Source organism: Cygnus olor, chromosome 4 (assembly GCF_009769625.2).
Source record: "Cygnus olor isolate bCygOlo1 chromosome 4, bCygOlo1.pri.v2, whole genome shotgun sequence".
NCBI classification, from domain to species: domain Eukaryota; kingdom Metazoa; phylum Chordata; class Aves; order Anseriformes; family Anatidae; genus Cygnus; species Cygnus olor.
Genome location: NC_049172.1, coordinates 1,193,722 through 1,221,509, shown reverse-complemented (window position 1 = coordinate 1,221,509; position 27,788 = coordinate 1,193,722). Strand labels below are relative to the sequence as shown.

General features: G+C 35.2%; 1 long non-coding RNA gene across 2 annotated transcripts; it reads right to left on the bottom strand.

Moving 5' to 3' along the window:
* LOC121069590 lies at positions 1-27,198 on the bottom strand. 2 transcript variants are annotated; one of them, XR_005819508.1, is made up of 3 exons: positions 27,112-27,198; positions 1,507-1,607; positions 1-861 (listed from the first exon to the last, which is right to left on the bottom strand). It is a non-coding gene; the product is annotated as an uncharacterized LOC121069590 (long non-coding RNA). The 2 variants fall into 2 exon arrangements; XR_005819509.1 differs by having other exon boundaries at positions 1,507-1,623; positions 27,112-27,184.
* Positions 27,199-27,788: the final 590 nt, after the last annotated feature.

The window sequence follows — 27,788 nt, the reverse complement described above, 5'->3', positions numbered from 1 at the left end:
CATGAAGTCTGAATTTTTCATGAGAAAGAGTAGATTCAGTTTCTCTGTAAGTGCAAAATTTATTGTGGCCTTAACTGTTGTTCAGAGGCTAATGCATGCACAGGGTTCTGTTTATTACTATCTAGGTCACAGAACTGATTTTCCCTGGAAAATTGAATTATATTCGATAGGTGAATTTCTTTATGCAAAATAATGATTCTGGATATAGCCTTGACTGGAGAAGTAGGGCCCAGTTAGCATTATTTCTCAGTCCATTTTTTAGACTTGTTTACTACAGCACAATAGTTATTATTTGGCAAATTTCAGATAAGAAACCAACCACCAAGCTTACAGTAAAAACTCAGATGAAACCCTCACTAACCAGGAAGTTGCTGCAATCCTATACTGAAAAGTCAAAGAATTGCCCAAGAAATTCATGTGGATTTTTTTAAACTCACTTTACCCTAAATGTCTATTTCTTAAAGCTAGAAGAACTGGTGCACAAGCAAAGGTTTCTTACACATTCTGTACCTTGAGAATCCCTCTTGAATACAAAATTCTCTTAAAGACATAATGAATAGGGCTTAGGTATATGTTCATAAGTGTCTTGTGTCATTTGAGATGCGTTATGGTGTCCAAGAGACCATCACGGGGCTAGAAGATATGACACAAAACAAAAAGCCGTGTTCCCTGCTGAGAAAGCAGCTGGAGACAAGTGAGGATGCCGCAGGCATAGCAATGGCAATTGAGTCCCCCCCCTCAGCATGTCACTTGTTACATCTTCCTTAGATACGTCTTGTTCAGCTTTTCTTTCTCCAATGTCTTCAAGTAGAGATCAGTAGTGTTTCAGTGGCTAGCCACTACAGGATCAAGCAAGGACTCCTACCGGCAAGAAAAAAATATATTGAATTGCTCTTGAAAGGCATAAAATGGGAATCCTCAGCAGGAAAGAGTACCTTACTGAAAACAGGTCAGAGACAAAAGTCCAATTTGCTTCTTGGTAGCAGAAGGGCAGATGTAAGTCAAGAACTATTTAGCTCAAGTGATGCTAATCAGGAGCTGCCCTCTCTGCATAGTACTTTATTTTCCTTCTAAGTATTGCCACTGTCATGATTTAAATATTTTAATAACCTTAATATCTGTAACTTCTATTTTAACTGCTTATTGAGAGTCAGACTCATTTCTGCATTGATTGATAAATTTGTTGTTTTCTTTCCCTTGTCTAAAAATATGGAAACAAATTTGATGCATATTCCCAACAAGAATGTTTTACTGAGGTCTCATGATATTTTATTCATCCTACCTTCTTTACCAGACGATGGGTATCCTTTAGTATCTTGTCTAGGTTATCCTGTTTTTTACCAGGCTATATATAGCCTTTATCTTTCTTCCTCAGCCCCAACAAAATCTTACATATTAAGCTAGTAAACTGATGTTCAAATACACCTTTCCTCTTTTCTAAGAGTTGTTTTTCACAGAAAGTTAAGAGGAAGATGATGCTTCTGATGATACAATATGCACAGATACTAGCTTGTGTTCAGGGTGCTCCTCTTCAGGCTGGAATCTTGCCTACTGGACAGCGTGGGAGGAAAGAACATCATCTCATCTGCAGGTTTTTCATCCTTTACCTGAAGAGTAGAATAGCTATATATGGTTTAATAAGACTTACTCCTCAGTCCATCTGGATAAACGATACCAGTAGCCACCAGAAACATCGGATTTCTGAGCATATATTTACAAACAAAGATACTCTTTCATCAAGGACGTGAGAGAGGCTTCTCAAAATAACTGTCTGTTCAAAGTACACTTGTTTCCCAATCCAGATGTTATAATGTGTATCCAGCAAATTCTTTTTCCTACCACTCCTCCTTCCAAATATCATAACACTTTGCTGAAATGTGCACATCAAGACTTATTTAATCTGTGTTTTCAGGCTTGGACCTGGAAGTCCCATCCCTGTCTGTGCTTCCACACTCATGATTAGAAGACTTGCCAGCTACTTCATGGGAAATGCCTGAATTAATGCTTTGTGAATGATTTCTGGTTGCTATAGAAAAGTACAAAACCAAACCACCAACAGTAGAGCTGGTGCATTACAATTGTGTTCATACTTCATTTCTTTTATTCCCAGGTTAAAAGAGATATACTTACAGTATGGTAAACTTCTGTTACACTTCGAGATATGACTGAGAAACTTAGGAAAATTTTCTTTCAGAAAAATAGTAGGGGTTATTATCATATTGGCAATTTATTGTTGCTCTCTACAGGCAAGATGTTTGACAGGATGACTACTTCTGCGGCATGAAAAACTTAAGCTCATATATATTTGCATTATGATGACTGGGATGCCCTGCTTGCTGTTCTGGCAAGCTTTACATTGCAGTACTTTACTTTTTTACAGAGTCATGTCTTTAATTGTGTCTTATTACTGGAAATAAATTATTGAATTGAGACTATGCACGAGTGCTTCACTGTCTTTATTTGAGCTGATCTTTTATAAGTTAACCTATCTGAACTCTGTAAGTATTCTCCATGTTACACAGCAAACAGCAATATTATGTTCCATGAGCAAGGGAGTTTTCCATGAATACAAGTTTAGTGTACCTTATGCATCTCCTGAAAACTGGCACTGAATCATACTTTGTTTTGTTCAGTAATTATATCAAAATTTTTTGAAAGAATTGAACATTCAGATATAGTGTCTTCTAAAAATTAACAGTGATTCTAAATCTGTTGAATTTTTTACATATTCTAAATAGTAAATTGCTTCTGAAAATGTACTTTGGGCTCTTAATGCCTAATGAACTAGTCATGTCAAGTAAGAATGATGATTTTAAAGTATGTCATATTTTAAACACAGTGGTTATTAACTATTTTCAGTCTTTTTCCCAGGTTGATTTGTATGTTTTATCTGTGGTATGAGATCTTAAATACTGAACATATTGGGTGCCAATGAATCTTTTAGAAGACAAACTCTTCTGAATTTACAGTTTGTATTATTAAGCTGTCATAAAGTGGGAGAAGCGTCTCCAGTCACAAGACTATGTTGAAGTGGGAACACAGAAGTAACTTAGATGAAGACCTGCAATAGTGAGGTCTGGAAGAAGGCACTGGAAAAAAAAAGAAAAAAGAAAGAAAAAAAAAACACCACCAATAGGATAAGAAGTATGAATGTAACAAAACCAAAAATAGGAAGCTGGTTGGAATATTGAAAAAGGGGTTCATGTTTCACCTAGCCACCACTCTCAGAAGTAAGGCTATCTTGGCAGCTGAACAGTATAGATTAGAGGCCTCTCTTTGTAACTGTTAAACTAAAAGGTTCAAAGTGATAACAAAAAAAAAAAAAAAAAAAAAAAAAAAAAAAAAGGATTAATCACAGATTTAGGAATGTGGAAAAAGAAACCACTTTCAATGATGGAATTTCCTGATCAGCCAAAATTTAGTTGTGCCTATACACATAGAAAAAAAAATCGAAGAGAAAACAAACAAAAATGCTTTGGTATAATTTACTGTTTAGGAAGTTCATTATTATGATGCTACACCTGGCATTAATAAAATTCATGCCGACTTGTATAGCTATACAAAACTAGTTCTTATGACAAAGATCAGGCCTAGGGGAGAAATTGAAATGGGATAACATGGCAAAATCCAGTTGTGAAAACTAAAATATAACATTAGATGAAATAAAAGAGCAGAATCAAAATAATAAAAGTAACCTCACAGGAGACCAGAGGAACACACTGATCATAAATCTAAGAGTTACTGTGAATACAAATTTGAACAAGGGCCCTTCTGAATCAGATCAACTGTCTGCATAGCCTTATCTGCAGTACTTATCTGCAATAGCAGCAAAAAATAAAAAATAAATAAATAAATAAATAAATTGCAGAAGTTGTATATAAAGTATTCCTTTTCCTGATAAAAGTCCTAGCTTCCAGCAACACCATTTGTACTGTTGGCCTCTACAATCTGTTGTGGGAATGAATTCCGCAGGAGGAGTCAGAGACTAGGCAGCTGACAATAAAGTCAGTTAATAGAAGGTTAAAACATGATGATTGGTTTGTTGAGCTGCTATGTGTTACCTCAGTCAACTCCCAAGTAATCTATTGTTTTTTGATTATAAAAAAAAAAAAAAAGAACAAAATGCATGAAAGTTCACTGAGAATTATTTATTTCTGGTTTTGATACGCTATTTAACAACATTTCACAGGTCATGTCACCTCCTTGTTACAATTAGTGCTTGGTGAAATATCCTTCCCTCTATGGATCAGTAGTCACCTCATTGCTGAAATACCAATCAACTGTCATTTATGTTAAATTCACAATGGCAGGACTAAAACAATATGGTTCAGGAATAAATTATAAGGACCTTCTGAGATAATAACAATATGCCTTACAGGGAGGCATCTAAGAAGCTTAGTTTATTTAGGATACCAAAGAGCAAGCTTAGTGATCTATATATTACTTTTCAAAGTGCTTATTTGTGAAGTGTTCTGACAAAGCAGCCTCGGTACTCGAAGAAAAAGGAGTGCATTTAGCTAAAAGTGGGTAAATTAATGCTAGAAGTTCAATATAATTCTATAGCAAGGAGAGGAAAACTGCAATATGAAAACATATGCAGTTATATGATAAATTGTTTTTAAGTTGATCTGTTTAAATCAAGATGTTGGATGTTCGATTTCACTCTAGCTTAAAAATTTTAGCGTGTTACATGGGTAAGGCCAGATCTTTCATATTCACAGTGTGATTTCCCCACAACTAAATTTGGAAATGATCATTGTACCTTACTAAATGATTGCAGATGAACTAGCTTTCACTGAGTTAAGAATAATACAAGCACTTTAAAAATAGTGTATTTGTATGAGGCAAAGACCATCTAAGAAAAGGAGATCTTTTTTCCCCCTGTATAAGCTACTAATATTCCAGCACTTAACCTGGAGGCAATCTCTTTGAATAGAGCCTTAGGAATTTGAGGTAAGTTAAAATAAATAGGTACAGTTATCAAATATTGTGCACAAAATTGTGACAGTAAGGGAAGATTCTGACCACCTACTTCACTGCTGTAAGTCTGAGTTCAAATAAAGTAGCTATCTAATAATGAAATAAAATAAATAAAAAATAAAATGAAATACCTAAATGTGAATTACTCCAAAAAGTAGTATTTCACTTAGATAAAACCCACTGGTGTTTAGAGCTTCGTAATGCGTTGCTATCATCTGTTCAACATATAAGTTTGTATATATATATATACATATTCAATATATAGAGAAACCTATAGCATTCAAAGTACATAAAGACTGTACTAATTTCTTCTGTCACAGATCTTAGCCATTGTTGCCAAATGACATTTGGAAATGAGCAAAAGAAAGGATTTAAACTTAATTTTTTAAGACCCATCCTGAGTTTTCATTGATGTGGGATGCTGCAAGGACATGAATGACCCCCTAGCTAGCTGTTGCACTGGCAGCTTTTAAGCAGCCCCCTTGAATCTCCATTGGCCCAAGAAGTGTCATCTTAAGCCCTGAATAACTGGCACTTAAATTAGACAAACGTAGATTCTTTGTAGCATGAAAGTTAGTCCTCTGCCTCAATACTTTGAAATACTTTGCTTACTGATGTCTTGGCAACTCATGTGATAGTGTTTTCTGAGTTCCTCCGATGTATTTTTCTTCTGCTGATGATCAAAAGTAAATCTAATGCAATGGTGGGTAAAGAGAAAGTAGTCCTAGGAAACAGCAGTCTCCAGCAACACAAAGAATTAAAGCATGTCTACATTGTAGAACTGTATTGTATGTAATAACTTTTGGGAGAAAAAATAAATTCCTGAAGTTTAGGACAAGCTAACACAGCATGCTGCTAAACCATCTGTAATATACAGATATTTCTTTTCAGACTAATCTGGTAAAATGCCCTTGATTTTAAACAGATAAATGACATTGCAGGGCCTATCTTTTATTTTCATCCGTTCTATGTATTATCGAAGTCTTTATATTATGTCACCTTTGTCTTACCTTCTCCTTACTCCATAACTTCCCTCTTGAAAGAGCATATTAATACATTAAGGAGATACTCAAATAGTATTTTTTCTTACTAAAAATCATGAGCATCTCTTGAGATCAAAAAGGAATATTGCTGTTCATCTGCTGTTTACACATTTTTAAGTGGGTACGCTTTTTACTATCTCAGAAATTCATCTTAAGGTCAATAATGTGTCTACTGATAATGTTCAGCTGAATTTTAACTGACCAAAAAAGATGGAAGCTTTTCAATCAAGCTATCAATTTCCTACATACACTAATCATCCAATGTGATTCTGTTCCCTTGAGATATAATCATTTCTTAAAATACCAGGAGAGAGTACTGCCCTTGCTTTTATGATCCAGATTTTTTCCATCCAGAAAATAATGTCCTAGGTATATAGTACAAACAGAGAAAGGGGAAATCTTTTCAGACAAAAGATAATAAAAACCTCCCTAAGTTCTAACATATCACAAACTATGTTTACTTGTAACAAATTTCCTAGTTATTCCTGTCTGCCTACCAAGTGCCAGTTAAATGGGCTTCTGATACACTTTATTGCTTTCTTATGCAGTTGATTCCTCTGACCTTTGAAGAGTAGCAATAACACATATACCTCTGCATAGGGAAATCCTGGGTTAGCCTCATATAGTCTCTTTTAATATCAAATTTAATTTATATTTTTTAAATCTCCCTTTTTTCCATGAGTTAGTGGATTGTCCTTTGGTGATTAATATGTGAGCAACTTCTCTTTGGGCTTTGAGAGCTCTTCTGTCAGCTCACTGCCAGACTTAAGAAGCCCAACGTGTGCCTTCAGAAGTGGGAAAGCAAGGAGAGGCCTTTGTTTGGGGGCTGAAGGAAGCATGACATGCAGAAGCTTTGTAGAACTGTTTGTGTGTGTATGCATTTACATACATGTACCCATAAATGTGTTCACTCACATCTGTGTGTTTGTATGGATATGCATATATACACACTTGCACCTTCATACTATTTTTCTAATGAAGTTGTGTTACTTTCCCCATGAAGTTCTGAAAACAGATTGTATTTGAAAAGCTAAGGGAATTTGGACTGCAAACTGATTTCTGTTTTACTTTACTTCTTTGTGGGAGAAAGGAAAGGATTGTTGCTACCTAAAGCCCTTGAGATCAAACTTAATCATTAAGACTTTCCCATAGCACATGTATTTTGTCTTAAATAAATTGTGATTAAGTAAAAACATGATGTGAGCATAGCTGGGACTCAAGCATTAATGTTTGCTCATTATTTATTGTTAATCACACTATGGCTGCTTCAGAACTAGCAATCAAAATTAGAAACAAAGATGAAAAACAGTGCTATAGTTAAAAGAAGTTTATAACCATTTTGCTGCATCTTGAAAATGAAGCATGAAAAATGGTGGGGGAAGGGAGGGGGGTCAGAAGGGAGAGAAGAGTAAGAATAATACTTTTTCAGTGGGCAGGGTTTTGGTTCTGTTTTTTGTTTATTTGTGTTTTTTGTCGTTTTTTTTTTTTTTTTTTTTATGGAAACTATGAAACAATTACAGTATCAAGGACTCCAAGTAAAGAAAATCAAATTATAAATATCTGGTTTTACACATTCAAAAGTAATCTCTTAATAACACTGACATTAAAGTGATTTTATTGTTTAAACAAAGAAGTACTTGTAGAATTTTTAGACAAAGATTTACATTAAATTGGAAATCAAGTAATGCCCTCAAAAGAGGATTTTTCACTGTCATGAATCAGGAATGGGACAGGATTTCCTAGTAGCAACCACTGACGCAAAATGGATTTTCTTGTCATGCTGCTAAATTGTGCCTGTTGCTGTCAATAGGATTAACTGGATGTTAAAAGCCTGAGGTGTTTACATTTGAATTATAAGATTTTTATTATTAATATTATTTTTAAGTAATTCCCACTTCATATAATGTAAAGAATACGATAAAATGGGAGTTAATACTGTTCACTGTTTTAAACTAGTGAAAAAGACTGAACAATGAAATGAAGCAGAAACACCTGCTTGGCGGAGAAAGGAACAGAGAAGTGTACTTCCTGTTTTCTACCTGGATAAAACATTTCTTATGAACAAAAAAGTGGCAGTGTACCTGAAGCCTTTACCTTTATTGCTATACAGCATGTCACCTTGGATCAAGTCTGAGGGACCTGAGGCAGCCATCAAAACACCACCATTTCTCCTGTGCCTGCCTTAATAATATGCCGTGTAGCAGCATGGCCCTCGACTTGGACAGACAAAAGTAAAAGGAAAAAATACCTTCCAGTAGTAAATGGGAAAATATTTTTGATAATGCCTCAGCAGACATGGATTTAAAAACTAAAATTCATAAACATGTCAGAAGGTGAGACACACTTTGAAACTATAACCTACATTGCTGAGATACGATGTGCTGAATTGTTTTACACTCGGGTACATTTTCAAAGGTAGTAAAATGTGCAAGTGTAGAGATATGGAGAAGGCTTCCTGGCATCTCACATTTTTTGTAAGAAGGTTAATTCTCTTCATGCTTCAAAGTTTTTAGACAAACGGTACAACAATTGTAGAAATTAGAAGAGGGAGGTAGTTCTGCAAAGTTAAACACTTAAGCACTTCCCTGATACCTGCTGGAAACCAAGCTGGCAACAGATGAGCATGCTTTACTATCTCCAGCTGGTAAAGACCTGAGAATTGAAGGGGAAAAATGCAGAACGGATGTGACACTAATATTAGAATCTTGTGTTTCATTTCATTTGTGATTATGGAAAAACAGCTGTATAAAAGTAGGTGATGATTCTTTATTTTGAATTACAGGTCAGAATTACAGACATAAACCATAAAGGAAAAAATAAATAAATAAAATCTCTGTGCCAAGCTGATTATAGCACACAAGAGTCAAAAAACCAAGTGCAACAATCTTTAATCCTGTGTAGTAGCAATAGCTCCTCTGGGTAATTACACACGATGTAGAGTTTAACTTCAATTGCCCTGAATTTGCTTAGTTTCTTCAAGCAATCCCTTGTTTTCTTACTATAGGTTTTGTAATGTGGGTCTCAACATTCTTGTTAAACTCACTGCTACCTCAGTTAAGTTTCTTTTCCAATATGGCACGTGTAGTTTGTATCAGCAAGGCATATGAGATAGCTGTAATGTTGTACAATAGAATGAATAGTTGTCCAGAATCTCCTTCCCTGGGTTAGCAATTCTTCTGTTATTAAACTTTTGGCACTTGCTTATTTCTCCTTGAGTAGATAGACTTTCTTGATCCCTCTCCCTTCTACTCAGGGAGGGGGAGTCGAGAAAAAGAGAGAGATGGGATCGGTAAGAGAAATAGTAGTACTCATGTCACACTCATGTTTTGCTGAGCAGCAGTTAGAATGCAACAATCACAAATTAAAAATGATGTTAAAATAACATTACATATTATCACAGTCTGATAATCTGCAATGACACTTACTTCCTCAAATTCTAATTCTGTCATAAAAATCTTAGATACGCATAACAGATACCTTACCACTATAGCAAAAATAACTTCAGTACAAACAATTAATGATCAGCTATTATCACTAATAGAAGGGGATTACTTGTACCAGGTGCTCTCATTGACTAAAGACAGACTTATTAATGTTTCTTTTCAATTGTACCATTTGACAAGCCTGTCATAATTCTCATACCACGTGATCACCTGCCAGCAATGACAAGTCTGTGACACTGATTCCTGAATACTAGAATAAAATTAGCATTTGACCTTTCAAAACTTAGCTCAGAATCAAAGTCCATGTTCTAAAGTTCAGGTAGTTCGTCTTTTCTTGGCTGAAAACAGCAAGAAGCCATATAGCAAGCCACTACAGGTTATAAGCACAATGAAAGAGCACAGAGGTATTCAGTTTACAGAATGCAATTTACTTCTATAAAAATGTTAACCATACTACATGCACAGCACACTGTACCAAGGGTAAAAAAGAAAAAAAGAAAAGTCTAATAACATCAGAATGGCATCTGAAATAATTAAACATCGTTTTTCATAACTCCGAGGAAGAAAGGAATTGAAAGGAAAATTTATCTTTCTAATTTTTAGAAAAAAAAAAAAAATAGCCTGTTGTTTCACTTCAGTTCTCACGAAATAATGCTTTAAATTTTGATGCCAGCTTCTTTTAATTCTCACATTGTTTTTATATTTAAAAAAATGGTACAGCTTAGAGAGTCTTCAAAAAAAAAAGTAACAGCACATGTAATTGCCCCATAACAAATTTCTTTCATTTTTTTCCCCTTACCCTATGTAACTGGAGGCTCACACAACATTTAGATCAAGATTCTGCTTTCCTTAGACTCCCTCTAAAGCCAATGGAGAATAAAAGAATCTCTAGAGAGCACTGCAGCACAAATTCTGAATCATCTTTTTTAGCTCTCCCTTTTCAATCACATCTGTTAAGCCTTTGAAAACATTAGGTGACTTTCTTGAAATGAAACTGAGGAATTAAATACCTGTTGTCCACAACAGTTAAATATTCTAAACAAATCATGCATGTGTGAATGGTCCATAATATTAAGACCCTAGTGAGGGAGTTCTCCCACTCACTTAATAGTGCACTAATTTACAGAGCAAATGGATGACATTTAAGTTTCTTATTTTGGTACACATTTTTATAAGAAACTTTGGAATTGTAAAAATTTAGAAGATAAAGGAAAACTTTACTAAAAACAGAATAAATACCAGAGCTAATATTTTAAAAGCACACAGAAGACTTCAGCAATCTAATTGTAAGAATTAAAATGTTAGGATTTATATTTTATACCAATATCTTTGCAAGAAGCTGTGCTTTAGGAAGTTTCTTTTTGTTTTAATAGCTTTGTTTATATTGGCATCAAGTGGTATGATGCACAAGTCTATTCTTATAATAGCATCCTGGTTTTATGTATTTTATTAAAGGATGCTCTAAAGCATTTCAGGGACTTAACAGAAATCAAGGCCAAAAATGCAATACTTATGAATTTGTAGTATGTTCTATTTTAGAGACAATGAAAATTCCTTTGTTGTAAAGTGATTACAGGTAACACAACTCTAATTTTTATTGCTTGCCCATGCACACTGTCTTTTCAAACAAAATCAATTTTCCATCTATTTGGACATATTCAAGGTTTCCTTTCCAAAAATATAATTTCTTTCACTTTCAGTGCAAAAGGATAGGACCTTGTTATGGCTTATCGAGATTTATCCTCAGCACATTCCAAATGCTTAATGGAAGTTATCAATAGACACCAATTCTGTTTCATTTTGAAAACAAACAGCCAGCTTACTAGGATAACAGGCATCTTAAATACTTTGTGCGACAACACTCAGCAGCATACTATTTCAGTAAGCAAAATGAGACATGACACAAGCAAAGTAACTCTATTAAATGACAAAATATTTTCCCTGTTCTTGTACTCTGAAATTATTTTGAAAGACAGAAAGAATTGTATTTGCATTTTGTCTCCATAATACAGGTCCGTTTATTGCAGCTGTCTAGATAACAAATGTACATTCTGAAAAAAAGAAAATATATATATATATATATATAATTCTGTACACAGTAGTTTATTCTCAATAACCAGGAGTCAAATGTTATGGTAGAAAGCATTTAGAAACACAGTGGAATAGTAAAAATAACATCATCTTGAAGCAAGAAAATATAGCCCTAACTAAATTATGTTGCCTGGAAGAGTGGGGCAGTTTTTAAAGGCAAGCTTTTTTATTTCTTTTTTAAAAAATAATGATTAAAGGAGTTCCAACATTATGCAAATATGATTAGATTAGATTTACTATTTTATGCAACAAGCTGTGCTTTAGGAATCGTGTTTTTATTTTGGTAGCTGCTTTTCCAGTGGCAGAGAAATTATGATGTACAGCTATTGACATAATAACATCCTCATTTTAGTAACTTTATTAAAAGTAGCTCCAAAATAGGAGAGTTCATAACTACACAATTCAAATCAAGTTAACCAAACCATCCAACTTTATAAAAAGAACTTCATTTTTCAATGTCAATTTAAGTTAAAAATTCTTTTATTCTGTACCAAATAAGATTGTTTTTTCACTTGCTGAACAGTTGTTAGATTGGTGAAAGATACCCAATAAACTGAAGTCCCAAAGTACTAGTGTTACTGTGTCAATGTTTTAGGACTTGAGGCAAAAAGGGATGAATGATAACTATGTTCAACTCATTGCAGCCTTCAAAGAAATACTGATGCAATTTCTCTCCCCTCTTAATTTATGTAGACCATGTAATAGCATTAATTTCTATTTCTAGGCCTTCATAAGACCTGCTGTTTTGATTGGCCACTCCTTTTAAAATTTCTCTATTGACTTTTCCTTTTTACTGCCTCAGAAACAGTTTCTTTTCCTCACCTTTGGGGGGGGGGGGGAGGGGGAGGGCGGGCAGGCTGAATTTAAATGTGCTTCTCTATCATATAATTCTACTTTCTATGTATTTTAGCTGGTTTAAAGTATAAGGTAACTTAATTTACATTCTTTGTAATACAAAACTTGAAAGAACCCTGTAAGAGTTTAACTGAAGAGAACTATCTAAATTCATTCAGGAGGGGTGGGGGGGGAAGGGGGGGGGAACACTTACACATAAAACTGAACTTTTCCTACCCAATATTTTGGAGAATTTCACACACACCAAATGTAGATTGAAAATACACCAAAACTTTGTGACCTTTTTTCCAGTGAAAATAGTTGTGCATGCAAGGTAGTGCAAGTGAAAAGTCTTCAGGTAAAAAAATTTAAAAAAAAAAAAAAAAGTATACAAGTTTGGAAAGAATCTGTGAAAAGTCCACTCTTTTAATGATTTTTCCTTAAATTTCATTCAGTTCCGGCATCACAGTCAAAATAAAATAACATTCATCATTCACCAGGGTTGTTATTGTGGAGACATCTGTATTAACTCTGAAATACTGGTCTGTTAATTGTTATATAAACTTCTTTTTCTGCCTGAAACAACCTAGGGGCTTGTTAAATAGAGATTAGAAAAAGAAGAATAATCTTGTAATTTAAAATTTGGCTTTTCCTCTAAGATCTAAAAGTTCTTTTCCTGAAACTCCCACAGGCTTCATTGTACTCCTGGAAAGTCAATCTTCATCACCCTTGAAAATAATATTTTGTTCCTTCTATCTGGGTCAGAAATAACATCTATCGAGAATTTAAATTTGTTGAGGTATAGACTGTCAATCATTACACAGAAACATGGGAACTTCATTTTCCTTGGGATGCCTAGGCGCTATTATAGAGAAAATAATCACCATGAAAAGAATTGGCACAAAGAAATACATTAGTGAATGATACAATTTCCAGAGCCCATGAACTAGGCAGCCAGCCTCACTTGGCTGTCAGGTACCTGCAGTGACAACGGTTTTAAGACTTAACAATAGAAGAGGATTTCTCATTTTTCCTTTTCTGCCTATGATTTTGTGCCATGCAGATTAAAGTTCCTCATGTGCATTTTTTAAATTTATACCCAGTTTAAGTATTAAAAGAAAGTAAATAGACACAGGTAGATATTACAAAATGAGTGAAATTTCATCGTGAAACATCATTGTATTATTTACCAGGCCAGCTACTCAACTGATATTAATTGGGGAGTTACAAGGATTTGTACAGAGTACTGACATATATTTATGATGAGAATTTGACTCAATTTCTGCTCACAAAACCAGATTAATCTGAAGACTAAAAACTTGTTTTTAAACCCTTTTCACATTTACTGGCAACCTTCATTATGAGTTGCTGACTTGTTTGGCGTTTGTTGATCTGTAAGTCTCATTTGAATAAGTTTATTATTATACTGCCAGGAGAAACAAAATTAAACTTAATTAGAGGTCACATCACCTCCAGCTCAAGTTAATTAAAAGCCTAATCAAACCTTTTGGGAAACAGTAGCCTGTCAGTGAAAAAATGATAAGGAGAATAAAGCTCACTATACCCACACTAAGGACAGTAATCTGTCTGGTTACCTTTTATTTTATTTCAACTCATTTTGCACAAAAAGAAATATAAAGAATAGCATATATATTCTGATATAATGCTCATATTAAATAAAACCATTTGTCAGTTTTCTATCAGTCTAGAAAACAACAGATGCTGCAGAAAGAAAGGCATGCATGGATCATAACATGTGTCTTTATGCATCCCAGCACATAGGTGCAAACTGAAAATAATTAGCTATCACAAGGTCAGATTTCCAATTTAACTGCAGTTGGGAGAAGTATGAAAAACAGCTGGAGGTCTAACATAACTAAATCCCAATTTAATAAAGATGAGCTGAGTAAAACTGGTGGCAGAGTGCATAATATGACTGAGTCTGGAGACACATCCTCACATTGTGCTGACCTGCTGCGTAACCTAGGAAAGCCACTGCTTCTCCTGGGTGTTTACTTTGTCTATTTAAATTGTCCATTTTATGACCCATAGCCTGTCTCTTCTTCAAGTGAGTGTGTAGTCCTTAGAGGGCTGGTGCCTTGGTCTCAGTTTTGTCCTTTTGGTGCTATAATCATCAACATAAAGCTTCAGATTAATATCCATACATATAAAGAAGACAAAGATTTGTGCAACTGAATGACCATTCCTGTAAAGGTAAAAAGCTCATATAAAATAATATTTTCACAAATATAATTACCCTTTGGTCATAAAATACGTTAATTGAGACAATTGAGACAATCTTTAGTTCTCAGTAAGATATTCTCTTTGATTACCGCTATCATTAATTAATAGATTTCTACTCATGTTGCTTCTGAACATATCCTGCAACTTTATTCACAGTAAGCAATACTTAAAGTTATTCTCTCTCTCCATTATATTTTCTATCATTTGAGAAGGTGGCAATCCCTGCAGATCTACGGCAGCCTGTTTTCATTTGTACTGGTAAGGTTTTTAGGGAACAAAGGGATTCCTCTTGTTACTTTAAAGCCATCATCTGACTAAAACTCTAATATTAAAAGGCAACCACTATGTCTCTGTGAAGCCCCACTCACTGCAGTGATTTAACGTACACAGATCATCTCCTGAGTATCAGGTCACAGGCCTGATTGAGTGCATGAGGAATATTTATGTTTGCCTGTGTTTCTGGAAGGAGGCAGTACACATTGTGAATTAGCCTGGCATAAGTTTCTCCAAAACAATGTCTTTACAAATAGTTATTGTGAATATACAGAACTAATACTGTGTTGGGACTGTGTTAAATAGATTCACAGCCAAATATAGTTTTTTGTGATGCTAGAGTCTCTATCTTGTTTTGGCCTTAGTGGGAATAGTTATTAAGCATTTTATACGCAAGATTACTTAATCAACATTTAAAATGAAAATATTACAAGTCATATGAATACTTCAAAATAAAAATATTTGTTCTTTTCTAGCAGTGATAGGAGAAGCTAGACAGCTTACAGAATCCTAATTAAATAATTAGATGAAGTGCATCATGTATCATTTTAACAGCAAAAAAAGGGCGGAAGCTCAGATGCTTTGCTGCCTGGCACTGGAATAGAAACATACACAGACAGAGACAACTCTTAGTTACCAAGTAAAGCTACCTCTTTTAGGTAGGAGACTTCAATTGACAGCCCAGGATAGTACAGTAACAGTTAATTCAAGTAACAATTTCAAATCAGATTTGGCTGATACTTGTGTCCTCATGTATCAGTACTTGTATCATCAGTGTTTGCTTTCCTACTTATAATTAATAGAAAAGCAGAATATGTAGCCATGTGTGATATGATACTGCTAAGCACCAAAAAACTATCAGATAACAGTATGAATTTATTTTTTCAGTCAGCCTCAGAAATTAGTGGCTAACTATGTGCCAGTTTGCTTTTTGGAACTAGCAGAAGTGATAGAATAAGCCCTTGCAATTCTGAGTGATACTGTCAGCTTCAACAGATTTTAACCAGATTTATTCAGCTGTAACAGAGACCAGATCCTGTCTCATCAGATGAGGTTGAATTGTCTTTAGGGGCAGATCTCAACGGCTACACTATTTGGCAAACGTATTTAAGATATCAGCTGCCATGGATTAATATTTACAATGAACCTGAGCTTATGTGCTGGCTCTAACCCTGTATCTAAATTAAAAAAAAAAAAAAAAAAAAAAAAAAAAAAAAAAAAAAAAGGTTTAGTGAATGATTGTTTTTCCTCCAATATAACTTAAACTATTGTATACACTTCTGTTCAACTTCACAGTTCCCTCACCAAATCTTTGAACTCAGCCTGCTTCATTTTTCTCAGTCCATGAGCAACGCAGAGAGCAAAATGCATCTTTTTTTGGCCTAGCTCAAGCTGTCTTCCAAAGGTTTGAAAGCACGGAAAAATTAAGTCATGGCATCATTAAATAATAATAGATAGCCTCTAGTATAAAACAGTCCAGAAGATGTCAGAAGAACTTAGTACCAGCCGTCACTGCTGTAAGGAATCTACAAGGAAAGATATTTCTCATTTGGGAAGTCTAATGAGGAAAAGTTCTACTGACAGATGTAGAATTTTTTTATGGCTGGTTTCATATCACTAACAGCTCTCGTATAACAGCTTGTCCCATCAGAAGCCCACAGCTGAAATTTATGATTTTTTTTTTAGTTTGTCAATAAAAATAGTTTATTGAACTTGAAAACAAATCTGGAACAAAAAGCACCCAAAAGGAAATCTGGGATATTCAATGTATGTTAATTATCTGTATTACTTTGATACATATTTTCTGAGTATATCAAGAGCCTTCATTTTTAGTCTGAAAGCTTCCCTAGGCACTATAAATAATATTCATTGTTAAATAATAAAAACTCAGACTGTATCAAACAGTTTGGCATCATCCCTGTTCTGTACTGGATGAGCTAGAATTCGTAAAAATGTGAACCAAGCCAGTTGTTTTTGACATTTTGTGTGTTTGCCCTTACCTTTAGTGGTCTTTTCAGTGGTTTGTGGGGACAGGACAAGGGGCAATGGCCAAAAAATGGAGCACAGGAAGTTCCGCACCAACATGCAAAAGAACTTCTTCATGGTGAGGGTGATGGAGCACTGGAACAGGCTGCCCCGGGAGTTTGTGGAGTCTCCTTCTCCGGAGATATTCAAGACCTGTCTGGATGCCTAACTGGGCAACCTGCTCTAGGGAACCTGCTTTGGCAGGGGGTTGGACCCGGTGATCTCTTGAGGTCCCTTCCAACCCCTACAATTCTGTGATTCAGTGTGATTTATTTCTTCTTCCTGCAGGATGAGTATCTCTTTCAGCTGAGGCAAGCAGAAAATTTTCATCAAAACTTTTTGTGACGAGCTTTCAGAAATTGTGTAAAATCATGTTGACTTAAAATGGAAACACAAAGAAAATTTTCATAATTTTTAATTTTCAAATCAAAACCCAGAGATTTGAAGTTTCGCTTTAAACTTTAGTCTTAATGACATTCTTTATATTTGTTTTGGTTTGCTCTTTACATAATGTTATGATATATAGAATATTGTTACTACTTTTGAGATCTCCCATTTAATTCAAACTGAAATGCCTTATCTACTTAGATGAAAACATTTCCTATTTTTGGACCTAATGAAACTACAAGTACAGATGCATTTCCTTGGATTGTCCCAGAGTAATCATTTTCCTTACTAATACATCTTGAGCATTTTGTTTTACCTAAACAGAGTAAAAATAGTATAATAGAAAATCAGAAAGCAAACCGAGAATAAGTTGCTAATACAGGAAAATTCAACATTTGATTTTAGTATTGTTTTTCTCTCATGACATGTTTTCAGAGAGAAAATACTAAAAACACACACAAGTTTGTTCTTTTGCCTGATATCATTTTTCTCCTAAATGTTATTTTCAATTTCAGAGCCAAGGGGAAGTATCAAAAGTGGCACACAAATGTTTACATCTGAACAAACACATAGGACATATGAACATCCCAGTTGCAAATCAGGGCTGAAATAAATGCATATTATGTCTGACACTGTTGTCTTTGGAAGCATTTTCATGCCTTTTTCTTCCCTTGTTAGTTCCCTGCAAGAACACATGTTGCATGATATTCAATAAAAATTCATACATGTTTAGATTTGTGGAAACATGCACAAATTTCTTAATCATATGTAGGAATTCATGTGTGTTTTCCTCAGGGAAAATTAGAGGAAGTTCAGGAGAATGTTGCTTCCATTTAAAAATAAATAAATAAATAAAAAGCTGCTAAGAAAGTCTGCTCCAAACTGTGTCATCTTTTAAATGGCTTTTACACAATCAAGCAAGAATAATTGAGGAAACTGGAATTTCCCAAGGATTAACATTCACCTTGGAGAGTGCATTACAGACAAATAACAAAATCCACAAAAAACAACCACAAAGCATTACTTCTCAAACTTCATGAATGTTTATCAACATTTATGAAACCATCTCTGACAGATAAATAATCATTCAATGCCTTTTATGAACAGTTTCATAGGTTGCAAATCATTTCTAGAATAATAAAGTCTTGCATGTCAGCAACATAGATCTATAGTGATAGAACATTTCTTGTTCTATCACTCTGTCTTTTTCTCATTCACAATATATATATAGGCCAGCAAGAAAAGAATTGAAATGTCAGGTGAAGGCCGATACCCATACTATAAGGCACTGGAGCAAAAGTAGTAAGAAAATGCTGAGATTGCCAAAGACTGTCTTGACTGTGAGAGCTAAGCTTCACTCAGACCGAATACTTTGACTAGTGAAAGAGAAATCCTAACTTACAAAATAAGACTGCCTTAACAAATATATTGGGAATTTGATTATGTGTATGTGATTAATAAAAACTGGTAATGGCTTTTGTGATAAGCAAGAGAAACTGAATGATCCTTGTGGGTCCCTTCCAACTCTGGATATTCTATAGTTCTATGATAAGTGACTTTGTGACCAAGGGTCATAAACATGGGGAAGCTAATATCTAGGAACGTTAAAAGACAAAATAAAAGAAAAAAATAGCACTCAAACAAAATATACAGAAATGATGGATGCCAGGAAAGAAAGAATTTTTGCCATGAGAGGAAAATGGGTATATGGAGATAAAAGAAAATAAATTGAAAAGAGAAAGATGAAGAACAAAGTAAAAATCAATGAGAATAAAATATACATAAAGTGAGTCATAACAGGATGCTTGTATTTTCTCAGATGGGTTCATCAATCTATAAAAAGAAATAAAAACATAAAGTGGTGGAATAAAGAACCAGCAAAGCTGGGCTGGAAATATGTTGTACCTTCCCTGGGGCGGCACACTGCCTGAGGCTTCCCTGAGCTGCATTGTCACATGTCACAACTGAGTTCTGGTACGTGCCATGACTGAGCTCTCTTTCTAAGTTATGGGTATGTCTTGGGAGAGTTAGTACTCTCTGTCCACTGCTTCCTTTCTGAAGTGAAGGCAATTATTTTGCTTCAAGGAACCACATTTAAAGTGTCCCACAAGATTACTGGCAATGACTCTCCATTGGCATCAATTTGATGGATGATATTTATTTAACCTCTTTGAAAAGACAGAGATGTGATTCTCCTAGTAATAGTCTTCTGAGTTACAGTGATGCTGCATATGGTCCAGGGACTTTCCGTATTGATGGGAAACCAGGGAGGGATGTGAAAGTATATGGAAAATGTATCTTTCTTTGCTTAGTGCTTGAAACTTAGAAACTTAAGCAAAATAGTGAAAACTTTTTACACCTTTTTGTTCCATAGCCACTTAATAAAGTGGTTAATAAAAGCTTCTTGCCCCAGTTTCAACTTTGGTGAAAAGAAATCTTCTGAGTTGCATAGTAGGAGTTATTCTGATATTTAAGATCAAAATGCAGACTGGCAGTTACCAGTTGCAAAGCGTTGTGTACAGTCTTCCTGATACATTACAGAGCTTTACAGATATCATAAACAGCTGTGGAAGCGATAACCTCCTAACACAGGAGAAACAGCAGCAGTAAGACAAGATAACAGTACACAGAACCACCCTTGCAGCCTGTGTAGTTAGTGCCAACTGTTTGTCCAAGTGGAAGCTCGTGCTGCCACCCCTTGGTGGTTTTAGCACTGCTAGTTAGATTAAATCAAGTAGGAGTGTGGTTTTTTCCACATTTCACACCTTCATCCTGTCGGGTGAAAACAATTAGGCTTCAAGTGACTGCTTTTCTTCTGGAAGTGAGCCTCCCAAGTTTCAGCTGAGAAGAGCTTTCCATTTTTGCTCTTTAAAAGTGAGAATTTTACTGAAAGAAGAGAGCAAAGATCGATGTGAGGTTGTAGGACAGGCAACGCTTCAATCTCTCAATAGATCTCTTTAAAACCTTTGCAAACCTTCACATTTAAGGAAAAAAAATGGGCCCTGCTGAAGTAAAACTGAATTCCAAGAAATCTGGGACCTGAGACTTGGTGCTAAATTACATTATTTTTGAGAAATAATATAATATTCCCAATCCAAGCACTTTTAAGCTTTGCTGTTAAATTATGTTTCATCAGATGGAATACCAGGCATAACAAAAGGTCTTCAATGGTAGCTGTTTTATGAAAGTTATCAGAGTGAAAGACTCAGAGAACAAAGCACAGAAGAACATTTACAGTGGATAACACTTGGTTTATGTTTCATAAATCCAGTGCAAATAAAACCTGGCAAGAGCAGAACTTGGATTATGGAGAATTGTATTACAGGCATAATTTAGATTAAGTATCCTAAATTTTGTTCAGATTAATACTGATTTTAATAGGCTTGGCTGCTAGCTTCTTCTGTCATAATCTTACTTTCAAGAAGTCTGGAAATATGAATGACTTTTCCCATTCATACCTCAATTTTTCTTTTTGATGCTGCCAGAACAACTTCAGTTTTGGATTACTAACATTATAGCACTTCCTAAAACTGCTATACATATTTTAGTTGCAAGCACCACTGAAAACTTCAATGCTCGCAGCTCTGTTTTTTCTTTTCAAGAGTGCGTGCAAACAATTCCTCTTCTTTGGTACACAGAAACATACGCTCTTTAGCACATTTTTCATGCTTTTCAGTTTGGGCTAGCCACACTAAAACCAAAAGCAGAGTGAGTTATTTCAAGGGCTACAGGGGATTAAGACAGAGAGCGAAGGTGGGTTGTAGACAGATGATGGCAGGAGGTTTGGTAAGCACAGTAAGAACCTATCCATATCAGCTTCTCTTTCACCCTAATGCATGCAGCTATACATAGTGAAATAAATATGTATATGTACATTACAGTTGTCAAAGCAGCACATACTGTTAGACAGTTGGAGGAAGTCTGGTATGGCTGTTTGTCAAATAGAAATAGTTGCAGTTAGTCTGTTTTTTAAAACTGATGTCTATTACAGTCAGAGTTGTGAAAATGAGAAATACATGCAAGAAACTGAGCAGTAATTTTATAGCTCGTATAGTACTTGCTTAGTCAATTGAGGTTGTAGGTAATCACATTATTTGAAGGCTGAAACAAAGAAAAAGAATAATATCAGAGAAAGATGGTAATTCAGGCCCAAATACTGGAATTTGTTCATTACTGAGGAAATAATCTGATATTTGGCATTCTATCAGAGTGCAGAACAACAAGAAATGTGTTATGAACTTCCTGAAAAAAGTAAAAGACAATGACAATTCCCCAGAATCAGTACTCAGGTCATTTTTAGTTGATTGCTATGTTTTAGAAGTGGCTTCAACATATTCTTGGTTGTGTTTAGAAATGAAAGTAGTAATAAATACATGACTTGGCAGAAACTGCCAAGGAGCAAATAGGAGCAAATGGTCTGGGGGAAAGAGCTTTTGAGATGTTACCTTATGAAACCCTCCTTCTCTAAGTAAGCTGTTGAACGAGGAAACACTCAGACTGAATAAAAACAAAGGTGACTTAAGAAGCAGGCTAGGAGATAGTGATGCTGCAAGATTGTTATGTAAACTGTTTTCTGAGTTCCTTCTATCTGATTCTACCAGGCAACAGATTGCCAAAACTTCAATGTTCAGGTCTAAATTTAGGATTTCTGTACAATTCAGCTGCTAATGCAGCAGTCTAAAAACTCAAATTCATACAGAATTTCTCCAAAGCAGCTACATGAAGGTACAACCAAGCAATAGAGGAATGGCACCTTCCCTACCATGTAGCTCCCTGTGCAGGTGAACAGATGGAACTAATTATAATTTGTGACCAGACTACATGCTAACTGCTCAAACCTTCTTATTTTTCCAATGTCTGCTTGCCAGTTCTTTAATTTTTTCTTATAGCTAAGTTCTGATAACTATAGTTAAAAATATAGTTCTTAGGAGTGGGAAGACAGTTTATCTAGTAGCGTGGTCAGAGTATGTCTGTTTCTTTGCTGACCAAATGGAGACAGATTTGGGGCTCCTTAGTCTACAGATTAGAAGTCTGAGGTTATAAAAGCTTAAACTCATAAAAGTCTGCTTGCAAGAGGAGAGGTTTAAAACATTCTTTACAATCATAAACAGAGAGGAAACTAATTAAGAGGCTTAAAAAAAATCAACCAAGAACATTTAGATTAATAATTTGGTTCTAATAGTAAGATTGTAAGGCATGGGAACAGATAACTGTGAAGCTGTAGATCTTTCACACTTTCCCTGTTCGAGCAGCTGCCAGGATTGAGCTATGTAGTGCTCTTGCTTTGGAGCAGAAGTAAAATTGCTCCCCAAATCTATTTGTTATGGGTTCTACAAAATAGAAGTGGACAGCAGTTCTGCAAGTCCTACAAATTCTTCCTCTTGCCACCTTTAAGATTAAGGGCCTGCCCAGCTGTGTATTCAGTCCCTAAAATGTAAGGCATATGATTTAGCTTAGACAGAGCAAACATTTTCTCCCTACTAGAAAAAGCTTCTAGACAGATTATTTTATAACAGTTACATAGGCAACAAATCCTTAATTGTTGTTACACTTGTATTTCTGTTCCTCACTGGCATACTGAAGTGGAAGCAAATTTACTTCAGATACTTAAGTAAATGTGTCATTCAGGTCATATAGCTGGGAGTCTAAGTATCAGGTGCTATTCAAGGAAAACAAGGTAACTGAATTATTTCTGTGTATTCCTTTTATCACAATTATGGAAAAGTGGGCTGAGGATTCCCTGTTGTCTTTCCTCTCCACCTCCCTTAAAGCTTGTTTTAGTTTTTGTTTTCTTTTAAGATCCCTCATTCAAATTTCATTATTTTTGTTACTAAGCATGGTTTCACAATGTCATTTCCCAAACCCCACAGCATACAGGGTACATATGAACTTCATGCTTGATTCTGTATGAGCTTTATTTAAGCTTTCTTTCTAAAACTTTTAGAAATCTCTTTAGGATGAAATTGCAAATAAACTTTCAGAACTACATAATTTACAGCAGTAAATGGTTGGTGATCTTAAGAAATGGGCTTGATGCACTATTTAGGAAAGTTTAACAGGCTATTTGAATCACTGCTTAAAAAAAATGCCATGAGCTTAACAGAACAATAAAATAAATGGGCTGTGAAAGGTTTGCTAAGTTTAACAGAACTGCTCAATTGAAAATGAAGGAGTCTTAAATGTAAGAATTGGTTTCTTCTGTCACAGTGACATTTCTGATCTATAATTTAAACAAAAAAGAGGTTATCCTCTTTTCAGATATTAATATCTGCCTCAATACAATAACAGCGATTAAGCATCTATAGAACTTTCTTCCTCTCACTCGTATTCTGCTACTCTAGGATCAAAAGTACTCCTGATACACTCTACTGCTTTCCTTAAATAAGGAGGAATAAATTTTTATGCCAAAAGAATACAGAAAGTTCAAAATAATTTAAAAGAAAATTCTGCATTTGTTGTCATTCAAGATTTTCCCACTGTTTCTGTCTTCACAGTAGCTGTTTAGCTTTCTGCATTTTCCTGCACAGTTTTATTCAAGTATGTGGGTCTCTCTTTATTAAATATTATTGTATCTGAGTTAAACATCTGAAATTCCAATTTCCCAAACCTAATTTCAGTTATTTCTATTTGAATAGGTTACTGCTGCTGTGCAGATATGCTCACTCACCTACTGTTAACCCAATCCCTTTGCATTTGAGGCAGACTGCAGAGGTTCATAGGCACTGACCAGCTCGTGTAGCAGCAGAGCTCTGGTATGGGTGCAGATCAGCATGTGGCTCTTCCCGAGGAAAAGTGTGCTTTTCTTCTGTGAGGAAGATGCTGAAAGACCTTCAGCAGGCCACTTGCCTGGTTGAGCTTCACAAATACCAGGTGTAGGCTTGGATTGCTTCCCCGCTACACCTCCCACCTTATTTTTTCAAATTGTTAGTTTCTTCAAACCTTCACTCTCTATCATCCAGTGTGAGCAAGTGTAACATATCTAGAAAACCTTACTGAAATGAAGTTTTTCAATAACAATCTTTTTTTGCATGGGTACTTCCCCTGGATGTCACTTGGTCACATAGGCAGTTTGATTAACATCCTCTAGTAGAAAGCATGGGAACCATAAGCACTGGCAAAATTACACACCAGCAGCCATCTCAGACTTCTAGGGATAATGTTCTTGAGAATGATCCTGTAGCTATCCCTTCTTTATGTTTATGACCTTCTGTATTATTCTGATTACCAAAATAGAAATTATGTGAAATGAAATAACCTGTGGTTTCATTAATGTTGGGAAAATAATGATTTCACACACAAACCCCCCAAAAAAAAATCAAAATTGAGGTTATTAGGTAATTTCTACTAATTGTGCAATTCTTATACTTGATACGAAGATATTCTAGAAAACTGGAAGTATAAAGGGAATAAATTAGTTGCTGGAATGTTAAAATCTATATTTTAAAATATTTTTTCAGTTTCCAACAGGCTTTCTGTGTTTCAAATTTCTGGAGTTTTCAAGTTCTACTCTCCTGTGCTCTTAATGGTCCCTTGCTGAGATATGAGAATGTAGATGTATAGATAGATAGCTGGATAGATGGGTACAGATTATATAGAGAGAGAGATTTTCATCTCTCTTGTATACATGTGATGAGATTAAATTGCATTTAGCTGAGTGATCTAAAATGTATTATCCTCAGAGTAAACTGTTTCTAATTTGATAAGAATCATTGAATCATTAATGTTGGAAAAGACCTTCAAGATCATAAGATACTACTACGAGTGATCTTTTCCATACTATTTCATTCACAAGCCTGTTTACATGAAACGCTTTATTTTTAAACCTGCGGTCCTGTCTTCCCCAACACCACCTCATGAAGCAGTCAAGATGCTGTTTGGAACACAGTCCTGCTAAGTCATCTAAAGAAGTTATTTTCCTGTTGGATAATCATATGCACAGTGACAGTATTTTACATGTTAAATACAGTAATACAGCTTTTGGGTTTTTTATTTTTTAATCACATGACTACTTCGACTTCTTTGCTCTGTCATGCTATACATTGCATGACCTCTTACATTGTTGCTGCATTTTTCCATTTTTTATTAAATTCAGGACACTACTATAGTAATAACAAAAACAAAACCAAAAAAGTCTGTATACTTAATATAAGGAAATATGAATCAAATTGCTTTCAGTTTAGGTGGTCACTTTTGAGGTGAAAATTTATATGTTGCTTTTGGATGCAGCTGTTTTGTACTGAAGCAGTTGTAAGTAGTTCAAGTAGCATGCAAGAGACTATGAAACTAGTTTATGACCCGTACACTGATTAAAAGCTTGCCACAAACTTTAAGATAAACATTATTTTCACTGCTTTATATATTAGTGGAGCAATGTCCTATGGAGCTCATGTGTTTTCTTTATTATTAATTGTTCTGTGCACTTTAACATTAATGTTACTGTCTTGCTTGGAAACAGTCTAAAAAACGTACCTTCTGCACATAAGAATATCTCTAACAAATTCAGTATTGAAAGCTAAGCAATACGTCAAGCAGCTCATAAGCTGGTTTATTCTGAAAGTGTACATGCTCACTGCCTTGATGCAGAAAACTGCTCAAATATAAGCCAAAGAAAATAGAAATCATAGGTGAGATTTCCAGCCCTGTTCTGTTACTCTAATGAGAGTTGGCAAGGTATTAGAAGAATCATGATACTACTCTATATTAGTGGCATAATAGAAATAGAAAGACCCCGGCTCCAGGAGAGGGGAGATTCTCAGATCCAGACAGAGTTATGCATCTGCCCTTTATTGATTATTTTATCTGTTCTTCTGTAATGGGCCATACGAACAAATAGAAATAGTAATTATTGACACAAGCATTTGTCTACTGCAACAGAAATAGAGTGCTCCATCCACATGCACACTTGAAGGGAATGTAAACTTCATTGTCTGAATCTGCTGTAGGATATTTGATCAGAGCTTACAGAAATTAAAAGCTATCTTTTCTCAAATTAATGTATTATGTGCAACTCTACATTAACATGCTTAAAGCGCCATTTCTGAAGTTGTGAACTGTTGTGAGGCTGGAAACCATTAAACACCTGCAACTGGCAATAGTTCAATTGCCCTGAGGTTGACAATGGAAAATTACTGACTCAATGTATTTATTCTAGTCAGGAAACTGCTAGTTACCTCTTAATTGCTAACGGGAGATCATTTTCTCCAGAATAAGTGAATAAGCATTTGTGACCAGTATTAATCAGGACTCCTTTCCTTGTCTAAATGAATGCAAGCAATTCCCACCTCAAGGTCCTACATGAAAGTTCAGAAGAAACTGGCCTTAACTACTTTGGATAACTTCACACTTCAGTAATTTTAGTGGTTGCCAAGGCACTGCCTGACAATATTTTCATACCAAAAGTCAGTGCATCTCCATATATTCAGAACTGGAAAGAATAAATAAGAAGTATTTCTTCTGAGAGGATAATAAAAATATAAACTTGTAAAAGCTCTCCCTGAATTGAGTTTTCTATTTTATACTCCCCTGTTGCACTCTGCATCACAAGTGTTACACTCCAAGTCTTATATGTAAGGGGGAGCAAGGCAAGAACATGGAGCCAAGAATTTATCATTAGCCCATTTAAAGTCTTTACAATCTAATCAAAATCCACCAAGATATTACTAGTTTAATTACAATAATATTAACACTCAGTATAATTCAAAATAATATAGAAAAGACTCGTTACTGATACCTCAAAAATTATTATAGAAGAAAACTTACTAGCATGCACCCCTTTTCTCTGTTATACTCACAGCTCCAACATTTCTCTTGAATGTAAGGTCAAGATCACCAGCCTCCCTCAGAGAGGGAGCAAAAATTCACAGCAGGTTACCAACATCCCAGAGTCTCCACAGGACACACACATGTGCCTTTTAATACAGCCTCAAATTGCAGTTTGCTCCCCTATCAGCCATGCCCAGCGAAGCTCAGGAGAGCCTCCCTCAGCCCCCTGGTTCCAAAAGCTGCTGTTGACTGCACTGCAGCTGCAGACACATCAGGTCTTCCCAAAGTACAGCAGGTGAGCAATGAATGGCCTTCTAGCTGAGTGACAGCATGGCTCAGGCCACAACAAGGCCTGGCAAGTTCTTGAGACCCTGCATTGTCAGAGCAGTCAGACAGGGGCCTTTTTCTAGTACACAAAAAATTATTACTAGTTCAAAAAAAAAGCTGTGGAGGGAAGGCTGAGATACTGAATTTGGTCTTAGATTTCTTTCTGCAGGCACCAGAATGAATCTCCTATAATACATGTGGGAATTCTTGCGTTGGTTTGTTTGGTTCATGAGAAACTGGGAGGTCAAAACATTGCCTTAATTACAATCTCTTCTTAATTCTTGTAATCTTAAAGTGAAAAGGATAGCATTATTTTACATAATGGTATGCAGCAAAGTCTGTGCTTGAACAATAGCTGTAGCTAAATGCCATAATGTTT